General features: G+C 49.0%; 1 protein-coding gene and 1 long non-coding RNA gene across 2 annotated transcripts in view; both read left to right on the forward strand.

The window, feature by feature from the left end:
* Window positions 1-24,657, forward strand: part of LOC147032464 (TNF receptor-associated factor 3-like) — an 88,206-nt gene that overhangs the window by 26,582 nt on the left and 36,967 nt on the right. The gene's annotated exons all lie outside the window — the stretch shown is intronic.
* On the forward strand, window positions 4,580-5,494 carry LOC147032466 (uncharacterized). Its single transcript, XR_015052066.1, has 2 exons — window positions 4,580-5,011; window positions 5,106-5,494. It is a non-coding gene; the product is annotated as an uncharacterized LOC147032466 (long non-coding RNA).

Here is a 24,657-nt window from a genome sequence, read left to right on the forward strand (position 1 = left end):
ATACGGATGATCCACTGTGGCGACCCCTAACAGGAGCAGCCGAAAGAAGATATATATATATATATATATATATATATATATATATATATATATATATATATATATATATATATATATATATATATATATATATATATATACTGTAGATTAAATAAAAACTCGGCAGCTCAGGATGAAATCCTGTCTGTGAAACACCGGGATGACAGTTTATAGCTGGGCCGATATTCAAACCCAGGATAGACAGCTCAGCAGTGAGTGTGCGTGCCTCGAGGTTTAGGCCATCCTGCCAGCCTCAGATATGCAGATGGATGTAAACTGGTGATCTGTCTGCCAGTAACAACTCAGATCAGATCATGAACCATGTATAGAGTGTCGGTGCTGCCAAAGGAGTTTTTATGGCTCGGGTGCCGACGATAGCTCGCCTACTCTTCGTGAAGGATACCATGGGATCTTTAACATACACCAACTAATGCGGGCAGATGGGATTCCCATTTAACGTCTATCTGAGGGCCGACACACACATTGATGAAACACCGGGATGGTAATTGGATGAAAAGTAATTGAGTCGTCGCCATCACCATACCAAATTCCAAAAATTACTGCCCTAACCAAGAGTGAACACTGCATCAGCTGCACAGCCATGCTTCCTCTTCCCCTTCCCTCTACCGCCAGTGATGAAAACCATGAGCAGCATGCACTCCATATCATCTGAGAGAACAGCCAGTTAGAAGTTAGACAAGTCCCAATATAGTTTGTTGAACTTAATTCTGTGCTCCAGCAGCCAAAGGATGGCTGTTTTTGACCTCAAAATGTGGAATGAGCTGGGGAGGGGCACAAGGCTAAGAGTTCAGAGAAGAGGTGGTAAAACAGGCCACTGACCTGAGAGCAATAGATCTTGTGCTTCGGCCTCATCACAGGAGAGTCAAATAATGTTGAAAGATTTAAATTCAAGGAGAGAATAAATGTGATGCTGGGGCACCAGCTCATGGGGGAAAACCATATTGTATTGGGCTATAGACAAAGGCTTTGTAGGCTGAGTAGTTCTCATTTATCAAGGAATGACAGAGGATGCCTCACTAATGGCTGGATTTGAAGTCCAGATTTGCTATATGGTCAGTGCAGGAGTGGAAGTAGCTGGTGGTGAGACCAAGAAGTTCAGGAACTGAACCTTTTCCAGTGACCAGCCATGCAAATAATTCCTTTGACGATGCTTCCAGAGCAAAATGGATTTGTGCTTCAGGATGAGGACTTGTTTATTGAATTAATTTGTTATTACCTCCGCCACCGAAGGTGACAGAGGTTATGTTTTCACCGCTCTCTGTCTGTTTGTTTGTGTGCAGGATATCTCAAAAAGTTGTTGACGTGGATGAAATTTGGTGGGTCGGTTCGGTGTGTGACAAGGACGAACTGAGTTGGTTTTGATGAAGATCTGGATCCGGCTACTAGAAGTTTTTTTTTAAGTCATTCTTCACCATTGAGAGATAAGGCAAAAAACGATATGTAACACGATATCTCAAAATGTATTGGGCCCGATATGTTCTTGTGGATCAGGCATTATGTGGTGGAGGTATGCGCTCCACCGAGTACCCTTCTAGTTGATTGTTGTTTCTGCAGGTAATAAGTTTTTAGCGCCTTCGTCACCATCATTTTATCATCAGTGTGGGGTGATAAATTGACAGACAGAGCGAGAGAGGTTGAATGTGTGAAGCCAATAACGAGATTGGACCATTTGGGGGTGGGGGGGGGGGCAAATGGCTGCAATTCTGGAGAATTGGAAGATGGGGTTAATTGTGCCGATACAGAAGTTTGGTGAAATGCTGGCTGCGATGGGCTTGACACTTGGTGTGGATGGGGGAAGAGAGAATGGCAAAAAGAGTGGTAGGTTGAGGGAGCAAGGAAGGAGGAAGAGAGGTAGACCGTGGTTGAGATGGGAGGATTGTATGAGGTGGGATATCAGTAAGGTAGGGGTGGTTGGAGAGTGGAGAAAGTTGGTTGAAGACAGGGAGGTGCTCAAGGCAGCGGAGAAGCTTGGTGCCATCAGACGTCACCCCTTGTAAAGGGAAGAGGAGCAGAACAACAAATGTGCCTACGGAATAAGTAGATGACCGCTTCCATACCTCAGGAACGCAAGGAAAATAAATACGTTGGTTGTGAGTTTTCATCTCGATTTTCTCAATGACCATCACACCAAATGAAACATTACTTATAATAAGTGTATTTTTTATACTTTCGACCTTTCGGGAAAATTCAGAAGGAAGTTGGGGCAATTGCGGAAATGACACTTCGATATATACATTGTGGTTTCCGGTCAAACCAGCGAATTGTTGTTGAGTTTGGAAATTTTTGTGACACTTTGTGTGAATGTCCACGATCGTCGCTTACTGCAAGCATTCGGTTCCGAACCGCATCATAAATCAGCGTCAACGTCATTGTTGTAATCTTCGGCATCACCATCGCACACTCGCTGTAAACTTTACAAGTGGTTTTGGTTTCGTGGCGCAAGGGAACACACACAATAACGTAACTCATGTACGGTGACTGCCCCAGAGTCCCGAGACGAAACTGAAATGCAGATAAATCGATGCATTCATTAAATTATTTATCAACTATCACATGATCGGTTTTTGTGGGGGGGGGGTGGAGAAACATTATATATATATATATATATATATATATATATATATATATATATATATATATATATTTATATATATATATATTTATATATATATATATATATATATATATATATATATATATATATATATATATATATATATATATATATATATACATACATATATACTGGAACGCAAAAGAAACTTAACACTTGCTTGAAATGTAATAAAATTGTAACAGTTCAAAATGAAACAAACCAACAATTGCTAATTGAAACATTGGCATTTTATTGATGACATGTCAAATTTTTGACCAAGATACAGCATCTCATAAGTTTGTTCTACAGTACAGAACAGCACAGGGTGCAATGTCAGTCCCCTTTCAATAGCGTGTGTGGCCACCATTGTTTTGGATACAGGCAGTGCATCGTCGGCGCATACTGCCTACCAGTCTTTGGATGGATTGCTGCTGGATTCTGTCCCACTTAGTCCTCAATGTCTGAAGCCATCTGACTTAGGACCATCTGCCTGTCCTGCCTTGCAGTGGTGACTCTTGGCCTCCCTGATCGAGGTCTGTCATCTGCAGAGTTGTGGAGGGTGTCTCTGTCCACCAGGGCCAATATTGTCTGGTGTGAACAGCCAAGGTGACGTGCCACCTCACGGTAGCTCAATCTGCCTTGCAGGTATGCCCAAGGCACACTGCCGTTGATCCCTTGACAATCGTGGCATGTTGATTGAAATTCCCATTTTGCACTGGCCTTTTTAAAGCCAATATCAAGACATCACGTGCAGCTCATTAAAATCATCCCGTACCCCTTGGCTAATCACTGACACTCAAAACGGCTGTTCAACAGCTGTGCTATGAAGTGACCATTGAAGGTTGAAGTGACCATCCGTGACCTTTTTGTCTGACATTGAGGACACTATTGTCCACAAATAAGTTCACACATTTACAACATGCAGTGTTATTGTTGATATTTGAGGGTTTAAAAGGTGGTAAGTTTATTTTGCGTTTCAACATATATATGTGTATATATATATAGATACGAGGTGTGTTCAAAAAGTATCCAACCTTAATTTTTCGTGTGTAGACAAATGAAGCTAGGGAGGCGTGGTTTGGTGCACGTATGCAGGCGATCCTAATTCGTATGCATGAATATTTTCCCGCCTGCAGAAGCTGTCAGTCGCCGACAGACCGCCGATGAGTGAGGAAGTGTAAGTGAGCGCCGTCGGATTTTCGTTTTTGACAAAATGACGGAAAAACTTGATTAACGCCACTGCATCAAATTTTGTGTAAAGTTTGGCGATTCCCAAGTGGAAACGATCCAGAAGATTCAACAGGCTTTCTTGAACGAAGCAATGGGCACCACACAGATAAAAGAGTGGTACAACCGCTTCAAAGATGGTCGCACATCAGTGGAAAGTGAAGCACGTTCTGGTAGGCCCTCAACATCCCGGAATGAGATCGTCATTGACCAAGTGAGGACCCTGCTGATGCAGGATCGTCGAATCACGATCAGATAACTTGCAGACGAGGCGGGCATCAGCATTGGATCTGTTCATTCAATTGTGACTGAGGATTTGGGCTTCAGGAGAATCTCAGCGAAGCTCGTGCCAAAGCTGCTAACGATCGAGCAGAAGCAACTCCGTTTGGAGATCGCACAGGACATGCTGGAGACTGTGAGTAGCGATCCCAACTTCTTCAACACGGTGATCACTGGCGATGAGACTACAGTGATCCGTCATTTTGTCAAAAACGAAAATCCGACGGCGCTCACTTACACTTCCTCACTCATCGGAGGTCTGTCGGCGACTGACAGCTTCTGCAGGCGGGAAAATGTTCACGCATACGGATTAGGATCGCCTGCATACGTGCACCAAACCACGCCTCCCTAGCTTAATTTGCTTACTCACGAAAAATTAAGGTTGGATACTTTTTGAACACAACTCGTGTGTATGTACATATATGTATATATATATATATATATCTATATTGTTATGTTTGAGGGGGGGGTATGCATTCAAAGGGTAATTAGGATGTTTAATTAGGTATGCCATGCTGTTCGAGTGTACCAGGATCTCGATGTAATAAGTAGCAATTCAGTGGTGATAAGTTGTCTAGTAAATGTCCATTTCTTCAAGGGGGAAATGATAATTGTCACGTAATTAGATAGGGACACGGGATAGGGTAAGTGTGTCTGCGTGAACCCCTTTTAGTATTCTCTGGAGGCTTGCCGTGACGTCACAGGACAGTGCTGCGGATGGCTCCGCCCCGTGATCACGATTGGCGGAAGGCGATGGCGGTGGGCCAATAAAACGGCTCGATTGGAAGTGACGAGGACCAAGGATAAAAAGGTTCTGTTCGGGGTCGAAAAGAGAGAGGAAGAAGATCGGTACAGAAAGACCGTTTTTCGGGGTGGAGGTTGTTGTGCTGGGAGCGTGCTTGTTGTTGCGCTGATTCGGCCCTGGTTTGATCGTGTCTTGCAGCCTTGCTGGGCCTCGTGCCTCACCTCGGTTGGCTCTGGGGTTCTGCTGGCTCGGAGTACGGGGTCGAACGGCGGGCGGACCTGCCTCCCTCTCCTGCTCGCAATTTGGCGCCAGAACTGGTTCCCTGGCGGCTGTGAGCGGACTTGGGCCAAGACCAGGAGGTCGACAGCACCACGGTTTCTCCTGCCCCCCTGACGAGAGCAAGGCCAGCTCGTCCGACGCCAATCCAGGGACAGTTGCGTCCACACCACGGGTCCAGCCTGACCACCAGGAATAGCTACGTTGTGTGTGTGTGTGTGTGTGTGTGTGTGTGTGTGTGTGTGTGTGTGTGTGTGTGTGTGTGTGTGTGTGTGTGTGTGTGTGTGTGTGTGTGTGTGTGTGTGTCTGTGTGTGTACCTGGCGCCTTAGAGGGTTTAAGATTTGTATATTCATTGGAATTGTCTGTGTTTTCCCCACGCCCGATCCCACACCATCCCGTCAAATCGCCCCGGATCCCTCTTCTTGCCGAGTCTTGTTATTTCTGGTTAGAGGAATAAACGTTATCAACTCAGTGAAAAGCGACTCGTGCCACCTTCCTCGTCCCGTTTGCGGTAGAGCGATTAGAACCGCCACCTTTGGGTTATAAATAAATAAACCGCCTCCATCGTTTCGGCTCATTCTACGTTGGCGGGACTGTTCAAGTCCCGTGGACGTCACAATATATATATATATATATATATATATATATATATATATATATATATATATATATATATATATATATATATATATATATATGTATGTATTTGTCGACATTGTTGGTTCACGAAATTCCTTCCCGAAGGAACCGAACGTCAGGCTTGGACAGAAGGCTCGGGCCGAGCTTTCCCCCACGACCTCACACAGGAAAGATGGGATGAGGGTGACCGAAGAAGATTTTATTTTTCCCACGTTGTTTTCTCACCTTCAGGTGTCGTGATCGGTGAACGGGACGAATTCCCACACCTCACACTTTTCCGGTCCACACACAACCCCTCGTTTCCCTCTTGCTGGTTTCGGATATACAATGTAGAAGATGTTATATGCAACCGGAACAAAATTTGAAACCTGCCCGGTGTTAATTTCGATGATGTGCCTTCAGATCCTTTCCTATTTGGTCTAGTAGTGTAGGTAGGGACCCAGTATATTTGGTCCAGTAGTGAAGGGAGGGACCCGGTATATTTGGTCCAGTTGTGTAGGTACGGACCTGGTATATTTCGTCCAGTCGTGTCGGTGGGGACCCAGTATATTTGGTGCAGTAGGGCAGGTAGGGACCCGGTAAATTTGGTCCAGTCGTGTCGGTGGGAACCCGGTATATTTCATCCAGTAGGGTAGGTAGAGACCCGGTATATTTGGTCCAGTAGTGTAGGTACGAACTCGGTATATTTGGTCCAGTCGTATAGGAAGGGACCCGGTATATTTGGTCCAGTCGTGTTGGTAGGGACCCGGTATATTTGGTCCAGTCGTGTAGGTGGGGAACCGGTATATTTGGTCCATTAGTGGAGGTAGGGACCCGGTATATTTGGTCCAGTAGTGTAGCTAGGGACCCAGTATATTTGCCCCACTAGTGTAGGGAGGGACCCGGAATATTTGGTCCAGTCGTATATGTAGGGACCCGGTATATTTGGTCCAGTCATGTCGGTAGGGACTCGGTATATTTGGTCCAGTATGGTAGGTGGGGACGCGGTATATTTGGTCCAGTCATGTTGGTGGGGACCCGGTATATTTGGTCCAGTAGGGTAGGTAGGGACCCGGTATATTTGGTCCAGTAGGGTAGGTAGGGACCCGGTATATTTGGTCCAGTCATATAGGAAGGGACCCGGTATATTTAGTCCAGTCGTGTAGGTAGAAACCTGGTATATTTGCTCCAGTCGGGCAGGTAGAGACCCGTTATATTTGGTCCAGTAGTGTAGGTAGGGACCCGGTATATTTGGTCCAGTAGTGTAGGTAGGGACCCGGTATATTTGGTCCAGTCGTGTAGGTAGGAACCTGGTACATTTGGTCCAGTCGTGTAGGTATGGACCCGGTATATTTGGTCCAGTCGTGTATGTAGGGACCCGGTATATTTGGTCCAGTAGTGTAGGTAAGGACCCGGTATATTTGGTCCAGTATGGTAGGTGGGGACCTCGTATATTTGGTCCAGTCGTATCGGTGGGGACCCGGTATATTTGGTCCAGTAGTGTAGGGGGGGACCGGTATATTTGGTCCAGTCGTGTCCGTGGGAACCCGGTATATTTCATCCAGTAGGGGAGGTAGAGACCCGGTATATTTGGTCCAGTAGTGTAAGTACGAACCCGGTATATTTGGTCCAGTCATATAGGAAGGGACCCGGTATATTTGGTCCAGTCATATAGGAAGGGACCCGGTATATTTGGTCCAGTTGTGTTGGTAGGGACCCGGTATATTTGGTCCAGTCGTGTAGGTGGGGAACCGGTATATTTGGTCCAGTAGTGGAGGTAGGGACCCGGTATGTTTGGTCCACTGGTGTAGGGAGGGACCCAGTATATTTGCCCCACTAGTGTAGGGAGGGACCCGGAATATTTGGTCCAGTCGTATAGGTAGGGACCCGGTATATTTGGTCCAGTCATGTCGGTAGGGACCCCGTATATTTGGTCCAGTCGTGTCGGTAGGGACCCGGTATATTTGGTCCAGTCGTGTTGGTGGGGACCCGGTATATTTGGTCCAGTAGTGTCAGTAGGAACCCGGTATATTTCATCCAGTAGTGCAGGTTGGGACCCGGAATATTTGGTCCAGTCTTGTAGGTAGGGACCCGGTGTATTTGGTCCAGTCATGTCGGGAGGGACCCGGTATATTTGGTCCAGTCGGGTAGGTAGGGACCCGGTATATTTGGTCCAGTAGTGTCAGTGCGGACCCGGAAAATTGGTCCAGTAGTTTAGGTACGGACCCGGTATATTTGGTCCAGCAGTGTAGGTAGGGACCCGGTATATTTGGACCAGTCTTGTGGGTAGGGACCCGTTATATTTGGTCCAGTCGTGTCGGTAGGGACCCGGTATATTTGTTCCAGTCGTGTAGGTGGGGACCTGGTATATTTGTCCCAGTCGTGCAGGTGGGGACCCGGTGTATTTCGTCCAGTCATGTCGGGAGGGACCCGAAATATTTGCCCCAGTCGTGTAGGTCGGGACCCGGTATATTTCGTCCAGTCATGTAGGTAGGGACCAGGTATATTTGGTCCAGTCATGTCGGTAGGGACCCGTTATATTTGGTCCAGTATGGTAGGTGGGGACCCGGTATATTTGGTTCAGTCATGTTGGTAGGGACCCAGTATATTTGGTACAGTCGTGTTGGTGAGGACCCGGTATAGTTGACCAAGTAGTGCAGGTAGGGACCCGCTATATTTGTTCCAGTCGTGTAGGTAGGGACCCGGTATATTTGGTCCAGTAGTGTAGGTAGGGACCCGCTATATTTGTGGCAGTCGTGTAGGTAGGGACCCGGTATATTTGGTCCAGTGGTGTCTGTGCAGACCCCGTATATTTGGTCCAGTATTTTAGGTACGGACCTGGTATATTTGGTCCAGCAGTGTAGGTAGGGACCCGGTATATTTGATCCAGTCTTGTGGGTCGGGACCCGTTATATTTGGTCCAGTCGTGTTGGTGGGAACCTAGTATATTTTGTTCAGTAGGGTAGGTAGGGACCTGGTATATTTGGTCCAGTCGTGTAGGGAGGGACCCGGTATATTTGCACCAGTAGTGTAGGGAGGGACCCGGTATATTTGCCCCAGTAGTGTAGGGAGGGACCCGGTATATTTGCCCCAGTAGTGTAGCTCAGTACCCGGTATATTTGGTCCAGTCGTATAGGAAGGGACCTGGTATATTTGGTCCAGTCATGTCGGTAGGGACTCGGTATATTTGGTCCAGTATGGGAGGTGGGGACCCGGTATATTTGCTCCAGTCGTGTTGGTGGGGACCCGGTTTATTTGGTCCAGTAGTGTCGATAGGGACCCGGTATATTTGTTCCAGTATGGTAGGTGGGGACCTCGTATATTTGGTCCAGTCGTATCGGTGGGGACCTGGTATATTTGGTCCAGTATGGGAGGTGGGGACCCTTTATATTTGGTCCAGTAGGGTAGGTAGGGACTCGGTATATTTGGTCCAGTCGTATAGGTAGGGACTCGGTATATTTAGTCCAGTCGTGTCGGCAGAAACCCGGTATATTTTGTCCAGTAGGGCAGGTAGGGATCCGGTATATTTCGTCCAGTAGTGCAGGTAGGGACCCGGTATATTTGGTCCAGTCGTGTAGGTAGGGACCCGGTATATTTGGTCCAGTCGTATCGATGGGGACCCGGTATATTTGTTCCAGTAGTGTAGGTAGGGACCCGGTATATTTGGTCCAGTATGGTAGGTGGGGACCTCGTATATTTGGTCCAGTCGTATCGGTGGGAACCCGGTATATTTAGTCCAGTAGTGTTGGCACAGACTCGGTATATATGGTCCAGTCGTGTTGGTAGGGACCCAATATATTTGGTCCAGTAGTGTAGGTAGGCACCCGGTATATTTGGTCCAGTCGGGTTGGTCGGGACCCGGTATATTTTGTCCAGTCGTGTAGGTAGGGACCCGGTATATTTGGTCCAGTACGGTAGGTAGGGACTCGGTATATTTGGTCCAGTCGTGTCGGTAGGGACCCGATATATTTGGTCCAGTAGTGGAGGTAGGCACCCGGTATATTTGGTCCAGTAGTGTTGGCACAGACTCTGTATATTTGGTCCAGTCGTGTGGGAAGGGACCCGGTATATTTGGTCCAGTGGTGTCGGTAGGGACCCGGTATATTTGGTCCAGTCGTGTCGGTGGGGACCCCGTATATTCGGTCCAGTAGAGTGGGTAGGGACCCGGTATATTTGGTCTCGTTGTGTCAGTGGGGACCCAGTATATTTCGTCCAGTAGTTTAGGTACGGACCCGGTATATTTGGTCCAGTCGTATAGGTAGGGACCCGGTATATATGGTCCAGTCGTGTAGGTCTGGACCCGGTATATATGGTCCAGTAGTGTCGGTCTGGACCCAGTATATTTGGTCCAGTAGTGTAGGTACAGACCCGGTAGATTTGGTCCAGTCGTGTAGGTAGGGACCCGGTATATTTGTTCCATTAGTGTCGGAAGGGACCAGGTATATTTGGTGCAATAGTGTAGGGAGGGACCCGGTATATTTAGTCCAGTCGTGTAGGTAGAAACCCGGTATATTTGGTCCAGTCGGGTAGCTAGGGACCCGTTATATTTGGTCCAGTAGTGTAGGTGGGGACCCAGTATATTTGGTCCAGTAGTGTAGGTGGGGACCCCGTATATTTGGTCCAGTCGTGTCGTTAGGGACCCGGTATATTTGGTCCAGTCGTGTTGGTGGGGACCCGGTATATTTGGTCCAGTAGTGTCAGTAGGAACCCGGTATATTTCATCCTGTAGTGCAGGTTGGGACCCGGTATATTTGTTCCAGTCGTGTGGGTAAGGACCCGGAATATTTGGTCCAGTCTTGTAGGTAGGGACCCGGTGTATTTGGTCCAGTCATGTCGGGAGGGACCCGGTATATTTGGTCCAGTCTGGTAGGTGGGGACCTGGTATATTTGGTCCAGTCTTGTCGGTGGGGACCCGGTATATTTGGTCCAGTCGTATCGATGGGGACCCGGTATATTTGTTCCAGTAGTGTAGCTAGGGACCCGGTATATTTGGTCCAGTATGGTAGGTGGGGACCTCGTATATTTGGTCCAGTCGTATCGGTGGGGACCCTATATATTTAGTCCAGTAGTGTTGGCACAGACTCGGTATATATGGTCCAGTCGTGTTGGTAGGGACCCAATATATTTGGTCCAGTAGTGTAGGTAGGCACCCGGTATATTTGGTCCAGTATTTTAGGTACGGACCTGGTATATTTGGTCCAGTCGTGTAGGGAGGGACCCGTTATATTTGGCCCAGTAGTGTAGGGAGGGACCCGGTATATTTGCCCCAGTAGTGTAGCTCAGTACCCGGTATATTTGGTCCAGTCGTATAGGAAGGGACCTAGTATATTTGGTCCAGTCATGTCGGTAGGGACTCGGTATATTTGGTCCAGTATGGGAGGTGGGGACCCGGTATATTTGGTGCAGTCGTGTTGGTGGGAACCCGGTTTATTTGGTCCAGTAGTGTCGATAGGGACCCGGTATATTTGTTCCAGTATGGTAGGTGGGGACCTTGTATATTTGGTCCAGTCGTGTCGGTGGGGACCTGGTATATTTGGTCCAGTATGGGAGGTGGGGACCCTTTATATTTGGTCCAGTAGGGTAGGTAGGGACTCGGTATATTTGGTCCAGTCGTATAGGTAGGGACTCGGTATATTTAGTCCAGTCCTGTCGGCAGAAACCCGGTATATTTTGTCCAGTAGGGCAGGTAGGGATCCGGTATATTTCGTCCAGTAGTGCAGGTAGGGACCCGGTATATTTGGTCCAGTCGTGTAGGTAGGGACCCGGTATATTTGGTCCAGTCGTATCGATGGGGACCCGGTATATTTGGTCCAGTCGTATCGATGGGGACCCGGTATATTTGTTCCAGTAGTGTAGGTAGGGACCCGGTATATTTGGTCCAGTATGGTAGGTGGGGACCTCGTATATTTGGTCCAGTCATATCGATGGGGACCCGGTATATTTAGTCCAGTAGTGTTGGCACAGACTCGGTATATTTGGTCCAGTCGTGTCGGTAGGGACCCGATATATTTGGTCCAGTAGTGTAGGTAGGCACCCGGTATATTTGGTCCAGTAGTGTTGGCACAGACTCGGTATATTTGGTCCAGTCGTGTCGGTAGTGACCCGGTATATTTGCTGCAGTAGTGTGGGGAGGGGCCCGGTATATTTGGTCCAGTCAGGTTGGTCGGGACCCGGTATATTTTGTCCAGTCGTGTAGGTAGGGACCCGGTATATTTGGTCCAGTAGGGTAGGTAGGGACTCGGTATATTTGGTCCAGTCATGTCGGTAGGGACCCGATATATTTGGTCCAGTAGTGGAGGTAGGCACCCGGTATATTTGGTCCAGTAGTGTTGGCACAGACTCGGTATATTTGGTCCAGTCGTGTAGGAAGGGACCCGGTATATTTGGTCCAGTGGTGTCGGTAGGGACCCGGTATATTTGGTCCAGTCGTGTCGTTGGGGACCCCGTATATTTGGTCCAGTAGAGTGGGTAGGGACCCGGTATATTTGGTCTCGTGTCAGTGGGGACCCAGTATATTTCGTCCAGTAGTGTAGGTACGGACCCGGTATATTTGGTCCAGTCGTATAGGTAGGGACCCGGTATATATGGTCCAGTCGTGTAGGTCCAGACCCGGTATATATGGTCCAGTAGTGTCGGTCTGGACCCAGTATATTTGGTCCAGTAGTGTAGGTACAGACCCGGTAGATTTGGTCCAGTCGTGTAGGTAGGGACCCGGTATATTTGTTCCATTAGTGTAGGAAGGGACCTGGTATATTTGGTGCAATAGTGTAGGGAGGGACCCGGTATATTTTGTCCAGTCGTGTAGGTAGGGACCCGGTATATTTGGTGCAATAGTGTAGGGAGGGACCCGGTATATTTTGTCCAGTCGTGTAGGTAGGGACCCGGTATATTTGGTCCAGTAGGGTAGGTAGGGACTCGGTATATTTGGTCCAGTCGTGTAGGTAGGGACCCGGTATATTTGGTCCAGTAGGGTAGGTAGGGACTCGGTATATTTGGTCCAGTGGTGTAGGTAGGGACCTGGTATATTTGGTCCAGTATGGTAGGTGGGGACCCGGTATATTTGGTCCAGTAGGGTAGGTAGCGACCCGGTATATTTGGTCCACTAGTGTAGGTAGGGACCTGGTTTGTTTGGTCCAGTGGAGTTGGCAAAGACCCCACATGTGTTCATGTTTGTGTGGAAGTGTATTTTCCGAGTTCGGCTCGCAGTTTGCACCCTTTTCATCGTTTGTTCAGATTGCCGGCGATAACTCACCTCCTCTTCGTGGAAAGATTATTTATAAGTAATTATCCTTAACGTCGACCAACTCATCATCGCAGACGGGACACCGATGAAGCTCGTGTCGGGTGGGAATGGAACCCACACAAGAGAGATCACAGTTGTAGTGAGTGTCGTGCGCTCGCTCACTCTGCACCTCCTGTTCCGTTGTTGGATCTTGTTGCCTGGTTCGAGTGCACCTGTAATTTGACCGTCCCGTCGATGTGCCAGCAGGGGGCGCTGAATTACGAAGCACCCAGTCCTGAATGACGTCAGGTCTCGCTTCCAAACGTCCAGACGTGTTCAAAAAGATGTAAATTGTCTCTTGTAAAATTTCACGTCCTTTTTAAGGTCGGATAAGCTAATGGAACATGAAGTCCAAAACAGGTCGGGTTCCGATTTCTGACCGCCATTCGAGTCGCGGACGTCGCGCAGGTGTGTCACTTGTGTGCAGTTCTCGTCATGGCCGACTGGCGGCGTCACCGTCGGCATCGGTGCGTCCTGGGAATTTCCCACGATTGGAGAGCACGAGCACGACCCGCCCGGTATTCCCCGCACTCGCCAACAACTTCCCGCTGTTGCAAGAGTGAGAACAAAGCTGCTTGGCGACGAATCGGACGAGTGGAAGGAGATTGGGGAGGGGGAAACGGGTGGGGGTGGTGTTCGAGGATGGGGGTGGTGCTCCGAGGGTGGGACAAGTATTGAGAAAAGGAGAAGGACGCGATGGGGAAATTAAAGAGGACGTTTCGCTGCGATGATGATGAACCCCTCCACCCCTCACTCCCCAAACTCCCTCCCCAAAGTGTCCGTGTGATGACATTACTTATTAATTGGTCCAGTCTATGTCATCATCATCGTCGTCGCTGAGGTCCTGTCTCTCTGTCTTGAAGCACGAGACAAAGTTTTCAGCGACTCTATTGTTCTTCACCTTTGGACAGGTAAGCTGAGCCCTTTCGGCAGAGACACGGGCAGGTTTTACCTGTGGAAATGACTCGACATACCTGTTGTTCTGTATGAGATTCAGATGTGGATTAGTGTGGGATTTGTGATCGATGTCGTGATTGTGACTCCCTGTCCGTGGGACAACACCGAGCTGTCCCGCGTCGTCCGTGCTTCATGCACGTTTCTTTGGGAACCATGAATTGTGACTTTATAGTCGGTGATGCGCTTTATACCTGTGGATCCAAAGCGGTTACCAATGTTCAACGTACACCCACCTACCTGTGTGTTTGAATTCCTGGATTGGAAGCAACTTGCACGCTGGGACGGCTACACAATACAAAGACCTTGGTGTGTGTGTGTGTGTGTGTGTGTGTGTGTGTGTGTGTGTGTGTGTGTGTGTGTGTGTGTGTGTGTGTGTGTGTGTGTGTGTGTGTGTGTGTGTGTGTGTGTGTGTGTGTGTGTCGTGGATATCTCCATAATTCTGGTTTCATAAGGTGGAACGGAGCCTTCCCAGGACTCAAAGTATCCACCTTCGTTTTGTTGAAGGATCATGATTCACGGCCTAAGTTGTGAAGTTTTCTTTTTCTCAGACTTTTTGTTCCGTGAACTCTTTTCAGGATCGTCACCTTGCCTCGGACAGCCTCCAACTGTAGTTTGTTCGTGGTAATGTTCTCAAGGATGGTTTGTAGGATCTTTGTGAGATTCTTCTTTATCATTCCCGTTGCGCCAAGTATCATTTCTACAATTCCGGAACTCTTCAGCTTTCAGGATCTTTTGATTCTTGAGGTCTTGATATTTGGTCATTTTCTTGATTTCTGATTTATTTCGACGAAAATCATTGGGTACTTCAACCCCAATTAACAATGCCTTCTTTTCCTTTTTTATTTTATTTATCTGAGTACCATGTCAGGTCATAGAGCTTTGTTTTCTATATTCATGCTTGATGGAATTATTAGGTCGTACATGAGCATTATTTCCTTGTTTTCAATGATTGTCGAGTTTTTGGTTCACGTTTCCATGAGTTTTGTGGAATTGGAATCTGGAAATTGCTACAGATGTGCCAGTGGATTACTCGACATACCTTGTGTGTCCAGTGTGTATGCATTTGTGTGTATGCATTTGTGTGTCCAGCTGTTCTGATATGAGTTTTTTACATCCCGATAAGAGTTGACTCGTGCTTTTTCTGTTTATACCTTTGCAGAACCTACACCTCTCCGATTGGCTCGATCATGCCTTTTTTTTTTAAGCCATTGGTGTAGTGAGTGTCCTTTGTCTTAGACACTTATAATGATTCTTTCTCCATCCCAATTGACCTCTTCTTAGCCATTCCAGTGATCCTTCTTTCTCTATCCCCAATCTGTCCAACTCTTTTTTTATATATATATATATTTCCTTGCTGTGTCTTTTTCCCAGTTGTCACTGTATTATTTATTTATTTATACATATATATATATATATATATATATATATATATATATATATATATATATATATATATATATATATATATATATATATATATAGTGTTACGGTTGTGGAAATTCACAGAACACCATTCAGGTATCCCAGAGATCAGTTAAGTCGATAAGTGTGTGTTCAGATTAGATTTCCCCACCGAGGTCTGAAGAGAATTATTCGTGTAACCGGGCTGTGATCTTTGAGTCAGCCATTATTCTTTTGCTCTCTTTATTTTGGAACAACCACAACCACCTTCTCCACAACCGCATCTCAACAACAACAACCAACTTCTCCAAAACCGCCGACATCTCCACAGACAACGGCCTTCCCAACGAATAACATCTCTGTCACCCAACGCGATGGTTACTCGTAAACAGGAATGATGGTTGGAAAACAGCAACTCAACTCAACTCAACTCCCGCCCCGATATCCACGGTAAACAGAAATGACGGTTGGAAAACAAACTCAACTCAACTCCCGCCCCAATATCCACGGGAAACAGAAATGACGGTTGGAACTCAACTCCCGCCCCGAAAGGATGGTTGGGGGCGTGTCCCCCAGAGAAAAGTCCCCCCCCCGCCGCATGCCGGAAAGGGCGGGGCAAGACGGGCGGGGGATAAAAAACCGCGCGTTCGCTTGAGAAGAAGAGGAAAACGGGGACGTCAGGTTCAGGTCGAGTTGGCAGCTTGGAAAGCTGCAGGCTGACAGAACGGAGGCTGACTAAGACCGGGAACGGGTGGAGTCCCGCGGCGTGTGGGCAGAGCCACCGAGGGTCGCCAAACCAGGGTCCAGCGAGTCACCACGAGGGTGACAGGTAAACAGCGCGGCCTCTCGGAGCTTTTGCGGTCTCCGCGGCTCAGTGAACTGTAAAGACCCACGAGGTCCCGTTCTGCCCTTGCCTTTCCTGGGGTTTCTTTGAATGAATGTTGTGGCGCCATGTCCATAAGTAGAACTGTTAAGTGCATGTACAGTAATAAATAATCGAACGGTAGTAGTTCTTTTGTCGTGCTTGTATTACCTGCGTTGCTTTTGTTGACTGCACAATTGCATACGTGCATGCCTGCATACGTGCTTTGTGAATAAATGTCCTTGTGTGAATGTTGGCCTGTTCGTTGCATCCTTTCCCTTAATTGAGCTGCCGTATTGCATTCGGGATATTAGCTGGCTTTTAAATAGCCGATAAAGTAATCGGATCCGGCGGGGCTTGGCGATATACACCGCTCAGCAAATCGCAAACGGAGCGAGCTGCTTAGTGGCTCGTTTCCAAGCAGGTCCCGTCAAGGTGTAAATCCCCGGCATTTCTGTCTGCGCGCATACTTAGGTAAATCGACAATTCGGCGATCGGACGCTGTCGCGCGCCGACAGAATAGTTGGCTGATTTTCGGTGTGATTAAAGACACACCCGTGGCTGGATTTCGGCGTTGATCCGAAAGCTGCGACTCGGTTTGCCACGTCCGGTGGGCTCGTGGCCGCTATTAGCTAAAAGCAGTCACTAGCACGCCGGCGGGGCGGGAAACTACAACACTGGTGTGTCTTTAAACACACTGAAAATCGGCCAACTATTCTGTCCACGCGCGACAGGGTCCGATCGCCGAATTGTCGATTTACCTAAGTATGCGCGCAGACAGAAATGCCGGGGATTTACATCTCGACGGGACCTGCTTGGAAACGAGCCGCTAAGCAGCTCGCTCCGTTTGCGATTTGCCGAGCGGTGTATATCGCCAAGCCCCGCCAGATCCGATTACTTTATCGGCTAGTTAAAAGCCCGCTAATATCCCGGATGCAATACGGCAGCTCAATTTAGGGAAAGGACGCAACGAACAGGTAAACATTCACACAAGGACATTTATTCACAAAGCACGTATCCAGGCATGCACGTATGCAATTATGCAGGTAATACAAGCATGACAAAAGAACTACTACTGTTCTATTATTTATTACTGTACATGCACTTAACAGTTCTACTTATGGACATGGCGCCACAACATTCATTCAAAGAAACCCCAGGAAAGGCAAGGGCAGAAATGGACCTCGTGAGTCTTTATAGTTCACGGAGCTGTGGAGACGGCAAAAGCTCCGAGAGGCAGCGCTAGTTACCTGTCACCCTCGTGGTGACTCGCTGGGCCCTGGATCGGCGACCCTCGGTGGCTCTTTCGCACTCCGCGGGACTCCACCCGTTCCCGGTCTTAGTCAGCCTCCGTTATCTATCAGCCTGCAGCTTTCCAAGCTGCGAACTCGACCTGAACCTGACATCCCCGTTTTCCTCTTCTCAAGGAACGTGCGGTTTTTTTTTTATCCCCCGCCCGTCTTGCCCCGGCCCTCCCGGCACGTGGCGGGAGGGTGGCGACTTTTCTCTGGGGGACACGCCCCCAACCGTCCTTTCGGGGCGGGAGTTGAGTTCCAACCGTCATTTCTGTTTACCGTGGATATCGGGGCGGGAGTTGAGTTGAGTTGCTGTTTTCCAACCGTCATTCCTGTTTACGAGTAACCATCGCGTTGGGTGGCAGAGATGTTATTCGTTGGGGAGGCCGTTGTCTCTGGAGATGTCAGCAGTTTTGGAGAAGTTGGTTGTGGTTGTTGTGGCTGGCGCTGTGGTGAGGATGGCGTGGTTGTTGAGATGTGGAGAAGGTGGTTGTCATTGTTCCAAAGTAAAGATAGCAAAAGAATAATGGCTTACTCAAATATCACAGCCTGGTTACATGAATAAATTCCCTTTAGACCTCGGTGGGGAAATCTAATCTGAACACAGACTTATCAACATAACTGATCTCTGGGATACCTGAATGGTGTTCTGTGAATTTCCACAACCGTAACTCTACCCCCTCCCCTTTGTACAGACTCGTCCCGAGTCGTCAAATTTTAATGTGCCTTCATGTCTAAGTTCTCCCCTAGTACGACTTACCTCTGGATCCCTGAGTGCGACATTTGGTATATCCGTGTCCCAAAAGTAAATAACCTACGGGCTGAGTAACTAACTAAACAAACTCACTCATGCAGACGACTTAACTAAATTGCCGGCGCTATGCCAAACATGCAGGGGGAGCAAAACTCATTTACAATTTACCTTATCCTTATCCATGTTCCATTAACCATGGCCCAGGACTGATGGACTCTGTGTGAAAAAGAGCATGGCAAAGTTCGTCAGAGTTTGAGGGTGAGCGTCCCCGCAGCTGAAGGTCGGATGTCTTCGGGGCCTGTTCAAAAGGCCCCGTTGGCTGCACTGAACCTTTTTATGTCTTCAGCTGCTGGAGGCAACTCACCCCAACCCGGCATGCCATATGCCATCCCACAGGCCATTTTTGAATCAGGGAGCCAGGCTGCCCAAATGCAGTCTCTGGCTCATAAAACAAATGCAGATATGTACAGGGAATATGGCCGGCTGACCAATGCAGTCTTAGGCCTCCCCCTTGAAATGAGCGCAGTGAACACAAAACGGTGCATGGGCTGCACCAATGCAGTCCCCGTGTGCGGCTGCCTGCAGGGCAGTCCCTGCAGAACACTGGGCACTGACGCAAGCAAACACAAAAAATGAATGGAGCATGGGCTGCATCAATGCAGTCTCCGTGTGCAGATGGATGGATGGATGGATGCAAACACACCGTGCACGGGCTGCTCAATGCAGTCCCGTGATGCGGCTGCCTACAGGGCAGTCCCTGCAACTTGCGCGATGATCCTGGCGCACATGGTGATGGATGGAATGGGGCAAATGCAAACAACAAGGGCTAGCAGGCATGGGGTCAAGGCAGAGGCAGGCAGACGAGGCATGGCAAGGCTGGCACAGGCCGTTGTAGCAAAACAGGCTGGCATATGAAGCTGGCCGGTCTCTGGTCTCGTTCAATGAGGTTCGTGGAGGGAGTGCGGTGGTGCCGACCACTCGGAAGGCGGGCTCGGACCTACCCTACTGTCTCCCTCCCAACATATCGCCTTTGCCTGTCTCTGTCCATACCCACTCCCTTAATTTGTAAAAACTCAACCAATTTAGCCCCATATTAATTTTTTATTATCATTTTTTTCTTTTCTTTTTAATTCGTCTCCCTAACCCCCTTTATTGTCTCTGTCCAGCTAACCTATTCTGTCACCTAGCCTCCTCCTAACCCCTATGTTCCCTTCCTGGAGGGGAATAAGGGAGAGCTAGTGTCCTGTCTTGAGGCCCAATCAAGCCTCAGAATGGCCTCCTCAGGTCTCAGCGATCTACTTTACCACGGTGAGTCCAGCTGCCCACAACGAGAGCGAAGGGATGGATGGTGCGGAGGGGTACATCTCACTAACTACCTGAACATTTATTAACCTTTAACTACCCCGGGGCTTTCCAAAAGCATCTGTCGCTTAAACTATTGGTTCTACCAACCAGGATTCCCGTTGCCTGTGTTGATGTCCTCACAATTTTGGGCCTTGCCCTCCACTTTTCGTCTCGTGCCCTTGCACGGTCCCGTAGCTGGGACGCGTGGCTCCCTTGGCAGGAACTACCCTCTTCCGATTCTCCAACTCTGGCACCCCCAGGCCCTGCGACTGTCTCCGAGCCTACCAGCTCCCTAAAATTTGGGGAGTGCCCTCCCTGGCTACTCCCCCTCGATGCTCACGTGGCAGGCTGGCACCACGGGCCTCTTCCCTGGGTGCCCGTGCCCACGACACTGCCCAAGTGGCGATTGGCACCCCAGGCCCCGCATCATGCGGGCCCACCCGTGCCCACTACGCTATCCCGGCCCCTATTGGACCCTTGGCCTACCGCGGCTGACTAGCCCGGTGCCCGGGGTACCCACTAAGCAATACTCACCGTTCGCAACCACGCTTCCAGCCGTCAACAGGACTCCTGCACCCCTCCAAATGGATTTCGAGCCTACGTTCCCATCAACAGCAAAACGACCTCCATTTTGTCAATTTGACTAACTCACTAGCTCACTTTACACTGACCCGGGGTCCCTTGGGTGGGAATCACTCCTCCCCCCAATCACTCATCGCACCATGCATTCCACATTCACTCCATTCACTCAGGCCCGCTGGCCCTCACTCACTCAACATGTTTCCATTCATTTCATTCCATCGCTGAACTCTGCCATTCTTCTTCACTAAATCCCTCATCTAACTCGTGCTCCCTCGTCATCCCTTACAATACAGCACATCCTTTTAATCTCGGAAGCTAAGCTACGTCCCCACTACACACTCAATGTCTGTCCTTATCTTCAAAAAATCATTTCCCATTTCCTAAATCTAAACTGAAATCCCTCGAACTAATCCATTCCACAGGCTCATTGAGGACTTGTCCCTGCCCTATGAAGCCGGTCTAACTAAACTAACCCTTCCACCTAACTAGTTCCATTCCTGTGCCCAAGCAAGGGGGTCTTCCACCCCTTGCCTGGGAATCCTGTTGACCCGAAACGGGGAAGCTTGTTTTCTCTCCTTTTTTTTTTCTGCGTGCACCAGCGCGGCAACTCGCAACCTGTGCTCTTTCCCCGTGACATCATGGCAGCTGTTCGCGCTTCGCGCACCTCATCCCTCCTCGGACGGTACCATCCGGCAGGGATTTCCCCTCCTGCCCGATTCCAACCATGCAGCCACGACGTCACCCTGCGCATCCAAAGCAAACCTCGCGTTTCGAGGGGTTCCCCACGCGAGCACATGTGCTCTGCTCGTCGGAGCTTTACACACACGCTCGCGTGGAGAACCCATCCGTTCCAAATTCACTATCCCAGCCGAGCTTCTGCCCATCCGCGGGATCTGCTAACATCCACTGCGTGCGTTTCCGGACCGGATTTCACTGCACAGGAGTGCACGCGGCGGCCTTGTGCGAAGCACAGCACCGACCCCACGCGCGCTGCCGTGCGAATCCGGCACGGTCCCCAAAACAGCTATGGCCGCTACTCAGCCTTCGTCCCTCGTCTGGTGCTGTCCTTGTCGCCATTCCACGCACGCACCCCCGCGTGCTATGATGCTCACAGACTTCACCATGACACTCTCACTCGGACATGCGGTTGCGTGTGCCCGCATATCAACCACCATTTCTCTCTCATACCGCAACCTCACACACGCGTTTTGTCTCACGCATGCCATTTCACTTACACACGCTGTTTGTTTTACACACTGCCTTTCACCCACGTTATGCGCGCGTCTCAGCACGCATTTCGCCACACTCATGAACACACATACCGGGTCAATCACACTGGGGATTTGCGCTACCACAAGGGGTCCCGGAGCCTCCATACCCCCCAAGCTGCGCGTGAACCTGTCCACAGCACTTGCCCGTTCTAACTCGCAAAGCTCGACCGGACCCACCTGGTCGTGCTCTGCTTCAAAGGGTCATATTCTCTCACCTCGTTCCTGATGAAGGCCATCCTGCTGCTCGCACGGGGTCACGACACATTCTGCCAGCTCGCCCCCATTGTCCTCCACTACCTCAATGTGTGTGTGTTCGTCTTTATTTCTTTTAATTCCTGCGTCTCCCTTCGTGTCTCTGTTAATTCTATTTCCTTCATCGTCTTTACATGTCTTGTACACGTCTCAGTCACCCCATTTACTTTTTCCCTCTCTGTCACCGTCACTCTCTCTGCCATTACGAGTCTCGTCCAACACGTCTCCCGAATTACTTTGACCTCGCTCGTTTCCATCGCGGGCCGGACACAATCCACACTCCCCCTCAGCTCGTTCGCTCCAACATGTGGCGCCGCCATTTTGTGCTCCGTTGTCCGTGTCTCGTTGCACGCAATCGCCCTTATGCCAGCCTGCAGGCCTCGCCCCACGCACTGCGTTTCACCCCGCAGTATTCGTTTTTCGCTCCTGAATGCCTGCATGCTCACATCCATTTTGTCCATCATTTTGCACGCATTTTCATTTATGTTGCTTTTCATTTCTTTTATTTCCTTTGCGTTTCCATCCATTTTGTTATCCATTCTGCACGCTTTTTCATTCATTTCTGCCAGTGTTGCCAATATCTGGGCCACTCCGCTTGAACGCAACGCAACCGATCCGCCCTCATCGGTCGCAGTTTCACTGGGGATCGGGGAAGGATTTTGATGGAGGGGGTGTCATACACCGCGGCCGCCGCGGCTGCGCCCATTTCCAACTCTGGGTTTGTTTGTGGGGGATATTCAACCTGCATATTGGAGTCCTGCATGGTTATTTTGTCCTAGGCCATGGATTCAACTATCTCTAAATCCATATCTAATCCCTCCTGCCCCTGTTCGCCTTGAACTGCCATCTTGCATGTCGGTAATAATTAATTTGAAAGCTCGTAATTTGATGGAACCGGAGGGTCGCCTCGCACACCCTTGATCCGGTTCCGTTAATTTGGCTGGAGGTGGGATGGATTTGAATCCCACTCCTGACACCAGTGTTGTAGTTTCCGGCCCCGCCGGCGTGCGAGCGACCGCTTTTAGCTAATCGCGGCTACGCGCCCACCGGACGTGGCAAGCCTAGTCGCAGCTTTTGGATCAACGCCGAAATCCAGCTACGGGTGTGCCTTTAACTACACCGAAAATCAGCCAACTATTCTGTCCACGTGCGACAGGGTCCGATCGCCGAATTGTCGATTTACCTAAGTATGCGCGCAGACAGAAATGCCGGGGATTTACACCTTGACGGGACCTGCTTGGAAACGAGCCACTAAGCAGCTCGCTCCGTTTGCGATTTGCTGAGCGGTGTATATCGCCAAGCCCCGCCGGATCCGATTACTTTATCGGCTATTTAAAAGCCCGCTAATATCTCGAATGCAATACGGCAGCTCAATTAAGGGAAAGGACGCAACGAACAGGTCAACATTCACACAAGGACATTTATTCACAAAGCCCGTATGCAATTATGGAATCAACAAAAGCAACGCAAGTAATACAAGCACGACAAAAGAACTACTACCGTTCTATTATTTATTACTGTACATGCACTTAACAGTTATATTTATGGACATGGCGCCACAACATTCATTCAAAGAAACCCCAGGAAAGGCAAGGGCAGAACTGGACCTCATGGGTCTTTATAGTTCACGGAGCCGTGGAGACCGCAAAAGCTCCGAGAGGCCGCGCTAGTTACCTGTCACCCTCGTGGTGACTCGCTGGGCCCTGGTTCGGCGACCCTCGGTGGCTCTTTCGCACTCCGCGGGACTCCACCCTTTCCCGGTCTCAGTCAGCCTCCGTTCTCTGTCAGCCTGCAGCTTTCCAAGCTGCCAACTCGACCTGAACCTGACGTCCCCGTTTTCCTCTTCTTCTCAAGTGAACGCGCGGTTTTATATCCCCCGCCCATCTTGCCCCGCCCTTCCCGGCATGCGGCGGGGGGGGGTGACTTTTCTCTGGGGGACACGCCCCCAACCATCCTTTCGGGGCGCGAGTTGAGTTCCAACCGTCATTTCTGTTTACCGTGGATATCGGGGCGGGAGTTGAGTTCCAACCGTCATTCCTGTTTACAAGTAACCATCACGTTGGGTGGCAGAGATGTTATTTGTTGGGGAGGCCGTTGTCTGTGGAGATGTCGGCGGTTTTGGAGAAGTTGTTTGTGGTTGTTGTGGCTGACACTGTGGTGGGGATGGCGTGGTTGTGGAGAAGGTGGTTGTGGTTGTTCCAAAATAAAGATAGCAAAAGAATAATGGCTGACTCAGAGATTCACAGCCCGGTTACACGAATAAAGCCCTTTCGACATCGGTGGGGAAATCTATTCTGAACACACTTATCGATATAACTGATCTCTGGGATACCTGAATGGTGTTCTGTGAATTTCCCCAACCGTAACAATATACATATATATATATATATATATATATATATATATATATATATATATATATATATATATATATATATATATATTTTTTTTTTTTTCTGTTAACGTCTGCACGTAATTTGATGCTTCTCCTCCGAAACTGCCAGATGGATTGTCGCCACTTTCGGCATGGGGGTGGTCCGTGGTCTAATGAACAGCATTGGCTATGTGAGATCGTGCCAGATGGACAGCTTTGGGAATTTTGGTCGATTTTCTAATTTCTACATTCGTTTGCATGGCGACGTGTGACGTCACCACTGAGAGGCGTGATGACGTCATGACATAATCGGTCATTCACTAACGTCACTACGTCTGTTGTCGACAGACTGTCACCGCTGAGAGGTGTAATGCCACTCCGAGAAAACAGCGTCTGCAATGTAAAACCCTCTTCTGCACATGCTGACTACCTCAGAAGGTGAATTTGACACAAACATGTAATGAGAAACATTGTATATTGT

The sequence above is a fragment of the Eptatretus burgeri genome, chromosome 2 (genome assembly GCF_056783735.1).
Source record: "Eptatretus burgeri isolate ZD-2024b chromosome 2, Ebu_testis_v1, whole genome shotgun sequence".
NCBI classification, from domain to species: domain Eukaryota; kingdom Metazoa; phylum Chordata; class Myxini; order Myxiniformes; family Myxinidae; genus Eptatretus; species Eptatretus burgeri.